General features: G+C 31.4%; 1 long non-coding RNA gene across 2 annotated transcripts; it reads left to right on the top strand.

Moving 5' to 3' along the window:
- Positions 1-71: 71 nt before the first annotated feature.
- LOC111400041 lies at positions 72-2,691 on the top strand. 2 transcript variants are annotated; one of them, XR_002703824.1, is made up of 4 exons: positions 72-203; positions 1,318-1,459; positions 1,655-1,744; positions 2,122-2,691. It is a non-coding gene; the product is annotated as an uncharacterized LOC111400041 (long non-coding RNA). The 2 variants fall into 2 exon arrangements; XR_002703823.1 differs by having other exon boundaries at positions 1,655-2,691.
- The last annotated feature ends 9,917 nt before the right edge of the window (positions 2,692-12,608 follow it).

The raw sequence follows: 12,608 nt of genomic DNA on the forward strand, positions 1-12,608 counted from the left end.
TATATATATATATATATATATATATATATATATATATATATCCCTTAATTTATTTGGTTTGGTGGAAAGAACATCGTCGAAAAACACCGCACACAACGCCTATGCAGGTCAACGTCTACAGCCATCACGTCCTTGTCGCTCAATGGAGCTATAGCAAACTTCCACTGCTCTTTCCATCAGTGACCTCTGTTTGCTTTGATTCGGTTAGTATCATTCATTTATGCTTCAACTAATAATGTTAACATTACTCGCCATATTGTTTTGTTTGGATGGCCCAACTACAATATTTAGGCCCAACAGATGTCGATCGTTCTGATTAGTCATAGACTGTGGCATTTGTCATGGTAGACAAAATAGAGCCAACAAAAAATTTAGAAGAATTCTGGGGATGCTTTTGATGACCATCTTGAGATATGAAAAGACATTCATTGTAAAATTTTATCTAGGTTCATCAATACATCTGTTCCTTCTATTCGAAGTCTTCTTCCCAAATTTCAGAATGTCAAAGTTGCTTGAAATTCTTTTGGCAAATTGGTACAATTACTTACTCTAATGATGGTGTTTACCACTTTCGGTTGGATTCCATATTGTATCGGTTGCATCAAGAACCTGGTCAATCTATTGTTGAGTTTCACTCCTATGTTAGTGGTCTCTGGGATTATCTCTCTAAAGTTGATCTATCTTTTCCTAATGATAAATTTGTCGAACTTTTCTCGAAGTATCGAGATTGCCAATAATTCATCAGTTTTTTTTTTTTTTAATACATATTTGAGATGACTTTGAGAATACTAGTCTTGTTGCTTCATCGCTCTACGCTGCAGTAGTTACTGAAAATAAAATTTCTTCTATATCATTTTGGCACATTTTGATAATTTTGTGATGTTAAGGGACTAATTTGAGAGTAAGTTTTGACATCAATATTTTTATTTATTGGGTAAAAAAAAATTTAAAACTAAAAATATTAAAAAAATCAAGTATTGAATTAACAAGAATTAGTATGTGAATATTGGACTCGTTTTGCAGCTAATATTAAATAACGCATTTTGGACTCGAAAAAAAAGTTAATTCGAATAAATTCGGCCCATGATATTGTAGTTGAAAGAAGTCATATTTAATTAAAGTTAATCATTTAACAAGATTGGCAGCCACCCTGTGCAGATAATTTTGAAGTAATCTTTCAATTTTTTGATGAAGATGAAAACTACTAGATTTCCATTGAATTCTGGTTTAATTTAATTAAGTAAATAGAGTCCTATTTTCGAAAGGAAATCTCCAATTATCTCAAAAAGTAACAATGAATCTCTCAAATATATGAAGGATTGGAAGAGATGAAGTGCGGTAAAGTGTTGCATGACAAAGGAGGTACATTGCCTGATGAGCGCACCTGGTCTACTTGGCTACGCGGTTTCACTGCCCTGTGTACAAATGTAGTGAGAATTTTGAAATTCCTCTTCAAGAGGTGACTCTTCAACCGTGGTGTCCCTTAATGATTTCATTGATTATTTACTATAAATATGAGTTGAAATTGATGTGAAAACATAACAATAACATCCCCAGACTTGTGCATTAATGAAGACCAATTTCATGACCTAAAATTTAGATTTTTGAGAAGTTCTTCTTTTTCCGAGATTTCTTTTGTTCTTTTGCTATCCAGATTAAGGCTTGAAGAATCCACTAAAGCTATATGTTTGGAGTTCCTACAGCATCTCAAATTCAGCGAGAGGTAGAAAATAGCGCTTTTAAGGTAACGTTAATTCACAATTCAAGCTGGTAAATATGTTGATATCTTCTTCATTTTCATTGTTACTAAGGAGTTTTAACGATTTGAGGTTCTGTTCTTCCTTTTCCAAACATAAAATTTGAAGATTTCTATCACTTTGTTTAACAATACAATTTTCTAATCTCATTATACGTTATTGACAACAACAAAAATAAAATAAAATAACTGGGAGCTATTGATAACTTGTAGAATAATGCTATTTATAGTCGCCTATTGTGATAGTTGACCTACGTGGCATCCTACGGGCGTGCTATGTGGTATTAATTTTTAATTACATGAATTAAAAAGGAAATGTGTTGGCTCACTTTTCATCCTCCTTTCACGCATTTCTTTCTTCCCAGAAACCTCTCAACTCACGTCTTTCCAAATCTCCTCTCCCAAATCGGTGGATTCTCCACAATCCGCCAAAGATCAACCACCACATTTGCTATCCACTGAATATTGGTCGCCAGTGTGTCTCCATAGTTGGCCATCGGTGTTCTAATCAACAAGAAATTGGTGCCCAATCTGCAAAATAGTCACATTTTTTATTTATAATAGTTGACTGTTGGTATGGCAATCTTGTTCAATCTATAATTCTGGAATGGCATATGATGGAAAAAAGTGATATGTCTTGTCAGTTTATTTGATTTCAACGGGCTGGGAGTCATCTTCCATCTGTTTACCCTCCAACACAATGGAAGATATTTCAACTTCAAAATGTTCCAGGATAGCACAATCTTTAGATTTAATGTTCATCCAAGAGTTTATTGTTTTGAATTGATATTGAGATTGTAAAACATATTGAAATCCATGTACTGCAATTGTTTTAGCAAAACAAAAATAGGTTTGTTTAATCAGGTTTTCAGCTTTTGAACAGATGGCACAGATATCACATTTCTTTCATGACATTTGGTATTTTTTGAATTTTATATGAAGCCTATCTTGAAATTGAAGATGAGATAGTAGCAATAGTAAATGAACTATAGTGAAGTTGAGTCTCTCTCTTTAAAAATATACTTGGCAAACTATATCAATACAATGGTTCAATTAATGCTTTTGCTGGTTCATCTGCTGTATTTCATAATAAAGTTAGCCTCTTCTAGAGCAGATTTATTGGGAGATCTCTGGTAAAGGATGTAGGTCCAATAGAACTGTACCATTGAATCCTTAAGTCATTCATTCCTCTCTCCTTTGATAGGGAGATATTGTACCTTCTCTTTAATTAGACTAGCTTAGTAGATTTGCAATATGTGTGAACAATTTTCTGATGGAGTTCATTTGTGATAAGTGATAACCTGAATGAAAACACAACTTGAAAACAGATAAGCCTACATTTGACTTCTACTTATATTGGAATTATGTTTGAAAATCTGTAATGAATTAAGATGATCGTTAATCATTTTTAGTACATTTGATGTGTATCTACTGTGATAAAATGAAGGATTATTCTACATACATACATACATACATACATATATATATATACACACACACACACACACACACACACACAATTTTGTACAAAATCATCGACAAAAAAGCCAAGTGGCGGTTTCCTATTGGAGGGACACTTATATATATATGGTTGTCAAATAGGGGCTTCATCAATAGAGAGATTTTAAAAGATTTGGATGAATTTCAAACTCAAAAATACATATAAAAAACTCTATTCAAATTTCACAATTTTTAGCTCCTGTTTGAGCCCCATTAAATTCATGACACATTTCTCTTTCTTTTTTTTAACCTTCAATAAAATAATATTACACATAAGAAATTAAAAACAAAAAAATGGAAGCCGGCTAAGCCGACTGGAAATCATCGGTAAAGCCAACGGTAAAAAGTTGGCTTAGCTGACTTTCGCGTGTGCCGACTGTTTAACAATCGGTGGAATCCAACCCATTATCTACATTAACATTATATGTCGAAAAATTTTTATCGATTAAAACGCACAATAATTTAACGAAAACAAAATTAAATGTGCATATTTTACACTTACCGATCTGATGAGATTGATATAAAAGAATTTTCAGCTACCACATTTGATAAATTTTCTAATTTTTGAGGTTGCAGCAGATGAAGGATGAGAGTGTTTTTATTTGTACTGGAGTAAACAGATAAAAAAAAGTTTGCTGATTTTGATTTTTGAAGTGGGAAGTGTCTGGTTTTTAATTGTTGACAAAATGGTAGTAATGTCATTTAAACAAAACAAACTTTTGTAATTGTATAATGTACTTAAGGGTATTTTTGTTTTTTTATCACTCAATAGGCCATTGTGATAATATTAACAATCCAACAGGTCAAAGTGGAATTTCACTTGTTTAACAATCCTATTTTTAAAAGTACCCCCTCTTGACGTCTCGATTGAACAATATTTTTTGGATAATGATATTTCTGTATTTCAGGACAAGAAATAATACATCCCTAGACAAGTTTGTATGGGAGGCACATGTACCAAACGAGTCTGAATCGAAAAGACCATGGCCAAATTGAGTAAAAAAGTATCTTTTTTGGTCAGGTTGGAGTCCGAGCTCTGAATTTCTCATTTTTTACATTAAATAATGATGAACTAAAGGGTGTTCTAAACTGAGATGTGTTCCCAATTGAGATATTAACGAATTTTAATTAAAGCCATTAAAATCTAAGTGTCTCAATCGTCAATCGTTATTTTAATGAATTTTAATTTAAGTGTCCTCAATAATTCATGAATTTATATGGATTCTACTCTTAGTTTACAACAATACTTTTCAAACTCTTTTTTATACATATATATTTTCAACAAAAAATTCACAAAATAAAATATTCTATACATAAAATCAAAACTTCTTCCTACTTAAATACACATTCTCCCAAAAATCACTACTTAATGTTCTTTTTTTTTTTTTTTGAAAAGTATGGTTGTCGAAGAAGGGCTTCATCAATAGAGAGATTTTAAACGATTTGGTTGGATTTCAATCTTAAAAATACATATAAAAAACTCTTTTCAAATTTCACAATTTTTAGCCCCGTTTAAACCCCATTAAATTTATAATACATTTCTCTCTCTCTCTCTCTCTCTCTCTCTCTCTCTCTCTCTCTCTCTAACCACATTTTTCAATAAAATTATATTACACATAAGAAATTAAAAACAAAAAAAAGGAAGACAGCTAAGATGACTAGAAATCGCCGGTAAGCCGACGTTAAAAAGTCGACTTGGCCGCCTATCGAAGTTGGCTAGCCGACTGTTTAACAACAGTCGGTGGAAACCAACCAACTGTCACTTTTAACTCCCCAAATACCTTAATAATCTAATCAACACAAAAAATGAAGATTTTACATCAATAATAACAACATATAATCCACAAATTAACAAAAAAAATTCAAATGAAAAATTCAAAGCTTAAATATGAAAACTTTTCCTTGGTCTAAGAAACTCTCACAAAAGGTGGTGATTAGGGTTCGATAGGATCAAATGTTAAAAGTTCACTGTGTAATTTTTTATTATTTTTTTCCTTTTTTTCAGTTTTTTAATTTTTTTGGCCTCCTCTCTCTCTCCCCCTCATTGTTTTTTTTGTTGAAGATGAGGGCGAATATTGAAGTTTGCCCATTTATTTATCTAAAATATAAACCTACATAAATAAATAAATATATATATATATATATATATATATATATATATATATATATATATATATATATATATATATATAAGCCCATTCAAGTTTTGGAGTCGGAAGTTTGAGCTTGAAACTCGATATATATTCGTCTACCTGTTGACCATTTGGAAAAAAGATTAATATTTACATACCTGCAAATCAGTGAATATAATGCAAATGTTCCTCCTGCCAATCGAACAATGGAAGTCGTTACTATGGAATTTGCCAAACCAAATTTTTAAGCAAAAAGTTAGTAACTTCCCTATTAACATTCGCCTTGAGCACCACAAAAATGTATTTTGTTAATGGAATGAGAGCAATTGTGTACATTACAAGCGATAACGCTCCCAAGACATTGATCTCCGACGTTATGGGTACCTTACTGAATACATCAAAGAAGACGTATAAAGGGCTTGTGCCCATATCACCGTATAATACACCAAGTGTCTGAAAATGCCCAAGCAAGAGCTCTCCAAAGAGAAATATCATGATTTGTTGAAGATAATCTCAATAGGGAAAATAGAACAAAATGCTGAAAGGTGCATCATCCAGCTAACTGTTAGTCGAAAGTAAGACCCTCACCTCAGCATTGTTTACCAGATTGAAATTTGTTGATTTTTTTTTTAAATTTTCCATTGAACTGTACTTTGAGAATTATTGAGTGGAGATGAAAGTTGGCACCAAGAGGAAGGTGGGGTGAAATTGGAAATTGAGAATTACAAATCAAAGCAGAACTTTCACTTCGCAATAATTTGTAATTCTAGAAAATTCATCATTGTACATTTTAATCCTTTCCGTTCCAGTGTGCCGGGGTACTTTTAATAATAGTATTGTCAAACAAGTGAAATTCCACTTTAACTTGTTGGATTGTTAATATTATCACAATGTCTTATTGAGTGGTAAAAGACAAAAATACGCTTAAGTACATTATACAACTACAAAATATGGTTTTGTTTAAATGACATTACTATCCTTTAGTTAACAATTAAAAGCCAAACACTTCCCACTTCAAACATCAAACATCAGAAAACCTTTGTCATCTATTTACTCCAACATAGATAAAAACACTCTCCTCTTTCATTTGTTCCAACCTCAAAAATTGGAAAATTTATCGAGCGCGGTAGTCGAAAATTCTTTTATATCAATCTCATCAGATCGGTAAGTATAAAATACGTACATTTAATTTGTATTCGTTAAATTATTGAACATTTTAATCGATAAAATTTATTTTGACATATAATGTTAATGTAGATAATGGGTTGGTTTCCACCGACTGTTAAACAATCGGCACACATGGATGTCGGCTTTACCGACGATTTCCAATCGGCTTTCCCTTTTTTTGGTTTTAATTTCTTATGTGTAATATTATTTTATTGAAAAATGAGTGGTTAAAAAAAAGATAGAGAAATGTATTATAAATTTAATTGGCTCAAACGGGAGCTAAAAGTTGTGAAATTTGAAAAGAGTTTTTTATATATCTTTTTAAGTTTGAAATCTATTCAAATCTGTTAAAATCTCTCTATTGATGAAGCCCCGGTTTGTCCCTCTAGCTTATGGATAATGAGTACACGGAGCCCGAGTCTATACTCGAGCGGGTCATCGGGCTACCACCAACTGTTTGGTTGTCAAACAAGGGCTTCATCAATAGAGAGATTTTAAAAGTATGGTTGTCAAATAGGGGCTTCATCAATAGAGAGATTTTAAAAGATTTGGATGAATTTCAAACTTAAAAATACATATAAAAAACTCTTTTCAAATTTCTCAATTTTTAGCTCCCGTTTGAGCCCCATTAAATTCATAACACATTTCTCTATCTTTTTTTTAACCATACATTCTTCAATAAAATAATATTACACATAAGAAATTAAAAACAAAAAAGGGAAGCCGGCTAAGCCGATTGGAGATCGTCAGTAAAGTCAACGGTAAAAAGTCGGCTTAGCCGACTTCCGTGTGTACCGATTGTTTAACAGTCGGTGGAAATCAACCCATTATCTACATCAACATTATATGTTGAAATAAGTTTTATCGATTAAAACATACAATAATTTAAGGAAAACAAAATTAAATGTGCGTATTTTACACTTACCGATCTGATAAGATTGATATAAAAGAATTTTCAGCTATCGCATTTGATAAGTTTTCTAATTTTTGAGGTTGGAGTAGATGAAAGATGAGAATGTTTTTATTTGTGCTGGAGTAAACAGATAAAAAAAGTTTGTTGATTTTGATATTTGAAGCGGGAAGTGTTTGGATTTTAATTGTTAACTAAAGGGTAGTATTGTCATTTAAACAAAACCATCTTTTGTAATTGTATAATGTACTAAAGGGTATTTTTGTCTTTTAACACTCAATAGGCTATTGTAATAATATTAACAATCTAACAAGTCAAAGTGGAATTTCACTTGTTTGACAATCTTATTTTTAAAAGTACCCCCTCTTGCCGTCTCGATTGAACAATATTTTTGGATAATGATATTTCTGTATTTCAGGACAAGAAATAATACATCCTTGGACAAGTTTATATGGGACGTATATGTACCAAACGAGTCTGAATCGAAAAGACCATGGCCAAATTGAGTAAGAAAGTATCTTTTTTGGTCAAGTTGGAGTCCGAGCTCTGAATTTCTCATTTTTACATTAAATAATGATGAACAAAAGGGTTTTCTAAAATGAGATGTGTTCCCAATTGAGATATTAATGCATTTTAATGAAATCAGTTAAAATCTAAGTGTCTAAATCGTCAATCGATATTTTAATGAATTTTAATGAAATTCATTAAAATTTAAGTGTCCTCAATAACTCATGAATTTATGTGGATTTCGCTCTTAGTTTACAATAATACTTTTGAAACTCTTTTTTATACATATTTATTTTCAACAAAAAATTCACACAATAAAATATTCTATACGTAAACTCAAAATTTCTTCCTACTTAAATATACATTCTCACAAAAATCACTATTTTAAGTTCCTTTTTTTCCTCCCAAAAGTATGGTTGTCGAAGAGGGGCTTCATCAATAGAGAGATTTTAAAAGATTTGGATGGATTTCAATCTTAAAAATACATATAACAAACTCTTTTCAAATTTCACAATTTTTAGACCCGTTTGAGCCCCATTAAATTTATAATACATTTCTCTCTCTCTCTCTCTTTTAACTATACATTCTTCAATAAAATTATATTACACATAAGAAATTAAAAACAAAAAAAGGGAAGCTGGCAAAGCCGACTGGAAACCGTCGGTAAAAAGTCGACTCAGTCGCCTTTCGAAGTCGGCTAGCCGACTATTTAACAGTCGGTGGAAACCAACCGACTGTCACTTTTAACTCTCCAACTAACTTAATAATTTAATCAACACCAAAAATGAAGATTTTACCTCAGTAATAACAACGTATAGTCCACAAATTTACAAAAAAATTCAAATGAAAAATATGAAAAATTTGCCTTGTTCCAAGAAACTCTCACAAAAGGTAGAGATTTGAGCTTGATGGGATCAGATCTTAATAGTTGACTGTGTGATTTTTGAATTTTTTTTTTTCCATTTTTAGGCTTTTTAATTTTATTTTTTTTTGGCCTCCTCTCTCTCACTCTCACGCTCCCTCATTGTTTGTTTGTCGAAGATGTGGGCAATTATTGAAGACTCATGTTCCAATACATCTTTTATACTCAAAGCCGTTTCAAGTTCTGGAGTTGGAAGTTTGAGCTTGAAACTCGATATATATTCATTTGCTTGTTGACCATTTGGAAGAAGATTAACATTTGCATACCTGCAAATCAGTGAATATAATGCAAATGTTCCTCCTGCTAATCGAACAATGGAAGTCGTTAGTATGGAATTTGCCAAACTTGATTTTTAAGCAAAAAGTTAGTAACTTCCCCATTATCATTTGCCTTGAGCACTACAAAAACGTATTTTGTTAACGGAATGAGAGCAATTGTGTACACTACAAGAGATAAAGCTCCCAAGACATTGACCTCTGACGTTATGGGTACCTTACTGAATACATTAGAGAAGACGTATAAAGGGCTTGTGCCCATATCATCGTATACTACACCAAGTGTCTGAAAATGCCAAAGCAAGAGCTCTCCAAAGAGAAATATCATGATTTGTTGAAGATAATCTCAATAAGGAAAACAGAAAAAAATACTGAAAGGTGCATCATCTAGCTAATTGTTAGTCGAAAGCAAGACCCTTGCCTCAGCATTGTTTACCAGATTGAAATTTGCTGATTTTTTTTTTTTTTATGGCTTTTCCAATTGAACTGTACTTTGAGAATTATTGAGTGGAGATGAAACCTATCACCTAGAGGATGGTGGGGTGAAATTGAAAATTGAGAATTACATATCAAAGCAGAAATTTCACTTCGCAATAATTTGTAATTCTAGAAAATTTGTCATTGTACATTTTAATGTTTTCCATTCCAATGTGCCGAGGTACTTTTAAAAATGGTATTGTCAAACAAGTGAAATTCTACTTTAACTTGTTGGATTGTTAATAATATAACAATGGCCTATTGAGTGGTAAAAGACAAAAATACGCTTAAGTAAATTATACAACTATAAAAGATGGTTTTGTTTAAATGATACTACTACCCTTTTGTTAACAAATAAACAAACACTTCCCACTTCAAACATCAAAATCGGCAAACTTTTGTTATCTGTTTACTCCAACATAGATAAAAACACTTTCATCTTTCATCTGCTCCAACCTCAAAAATTTTAAAATTTATCGAACGCGGTAGTTGAAAATTCTTTTATATCAATCTCATCAGATCAGTAAGTATAAAATACGCACATTGAAGTCGATTTTCATCGATAAAATTTATTTCAGCGTATAATGTTAATGTAGATAATGGGTTAGTTTCCACCGACTGTTAAACAGTCGGCACACATGGATGTCGGCTAAGCTGACATTTTATCGTCGGCTCGGCCAAGCCAACTTTTTACTGTTGGCTTAACCGACGATTTCGAGTCGGCTTTCCCTTTGTGTGTTTAATTTCATATGTGTAATATTATTTTATTGAAAATGTGTGGTTAAAAAAAGAGAGAGAGAAATGTATTATAAATTTAATGGGCTCAAACGGGAGCTAAAAGTTGTGAAATTTGAAAAGAGTTTTTATATGTATTTTTAAGTTTGAAATCTATCCAAACCTCTTAAAATCTCTCTATTGATGAAGCCCCTGTTTGTCGCTCGAACTTACGGATAATGAGTACACGGTGCCCGAGTATACCTCAGTGGGTCATCAGGCTATCACCGATTATTTGGTTGTCAAACAGGGGCTTCATCAATAGAGAGATTTTAAAAGTATGGTTGTCAAATAGGGGCTTCATCAATAGAGGGATTTTAAAATATTTGGATGAATTTCAAACTTAAAAATACATATAAAAAACTCTTTTCAAATTTCACAATTTTTATCACCCATTTGAGCCCCATTAAATTGATAACACATTTCTCTATCTTTTTTTTTTAACCACATATTCTTCAATGAAATAATATTACACATAAGAAATAAAAAAAAAAAAAGGGAAGCCGGCTAAGCCGATTGGAAATCGTCGGTAAAGCAGACGGTAAAAAGTCGGCTTAGCCGACTTTCGTGGGTTAAAAAAAAAAAAAAAGAAAGAAAAAAAATGTAGTATTATTTTAGCAAATAGGTCAATGGGAAAATAAAGAAACCTTGTCTTGAAAATGAAAAAAATATACTAGAGAAGGACAATCACCATTCTTATAATCAGCATTCTTAAGACAAAGGAATTAGGCGAAAAGGAGGAAAGGTCTTCTTTCTTGAATCCTGACTCTCCTGTGGCAACACTACTTTCAATTCCCATCCCAACTGCTATATCTTTTAAAATTTTAATATGATTTTTGTTTACAAATAATCTTTTTTTTTCTTAATATGAATACTTAGGGTTTGATTGATGCTCAATTTTTGAAAGAATAGATTTTGCAACAGTGATTTTTGAAGAATATATAGTTGAAAAGTAAGAAAATGTTTTAGATTTATGTGTACAATTATTTTATTAAGAAAGACGTGATTAAAAATGAATTTTAAAAATCTTAATTTTCGAAGAATGCAAATATGGCTAAGTAACTCTTGCACATAAATGCAAGAGTTAATTTTTCCAATAATTATTAAACTTATGTCTGCGTTTTCGACTATTCACTAAAGTTTCAGATATCGAGTTTTGGCTACTAAATTTAATAAAATGTTGGACGTTACTGACTATCACGATATTCATTTCACAACTCTAAAATACAGATAAAAAACACTTTTCAAATTTCACAATTTTTATCTCCCATTTGAGCCCCATTAAATTCATAACACATTTCTCTATATATTTTTTTAACCACACATTCTTCAATAAAATAATATTACACATAAGAAATTAAAAACGAAAAAAGGGGAAGCGGGCTAAGCCGATTGGAAATCGTCGGTAGAGCTGACGGTAAAAAGTCGGCTTAGCCGACTTTCGTGTGTAAAAAAAAAACAGAAAGAAAGAAAGAAATAATGTAGTATTATTTTAGCAAATAGGTCAATGGGAAAATAAAGACTCCTTGTCTTGAAAATGAAAAAAAATATAATAGAGAAGGACAATCACCATTCTTATAATCAGCATTCTTGAGACGAAGGAATAAGGTGAAAAGCAGGAAAGGTCTTCTTTCTTGAATCCTTACTCTCTTGTAGCAACACTATTTTCAATTCCCAACCCAACTGCTATTTCTTTTAAAATTTTAATATGATTTTTGTTTACAAATAATCCTTTTTTTTTTCTTAATATGAATACTTAGGGTTTGTTTGATGCTCATTTCTGGAAAGAATAGATTTTGCAACAGTGATTTTTGAAGAATGTGTAGTTGAAAAGTAAGAAAATGTTTTAGATTTATGTGTAAAATTATTTTATTAAGAAAGACGTGATTAAAAATGAATTTTAAAAATCTTAATTTTCGAAGAATGCAAATATGGCTAAGTAACTCTTGCCCATAAATGCAAGAGTTAATTTTTCCAATAATGATTAAACTTATGTCTGTGTTTTCGACTATTCACTAAAGTTTCAGATATCGAGTTTTGGCTACTAAATTAAAAAAATGTTGGACATTACTGACTATCACGATATTCATTTCACAACTCTAAAATACAGATAAAAAACTCTTTTCAAATTTCACAATTTTTATCTCCCATTTGAGCCCCATTAAATTCATAACACATTTCTCTATAT

Source organism: Olea europaea, chromosome 9, assembly GCF_002742605.1.
Source record: "Olea europaea var. sylvestris chromosome 9, O_europaea_v1, whole genome shotgun sequence".
Taxonomy (NCBI): domain Eukaryota; kingdom Viridiplantae; phylum Streptophyta; class Magnoliopsida; order Lamiales; family Oleaceae; genus Olea; species Olea europaea.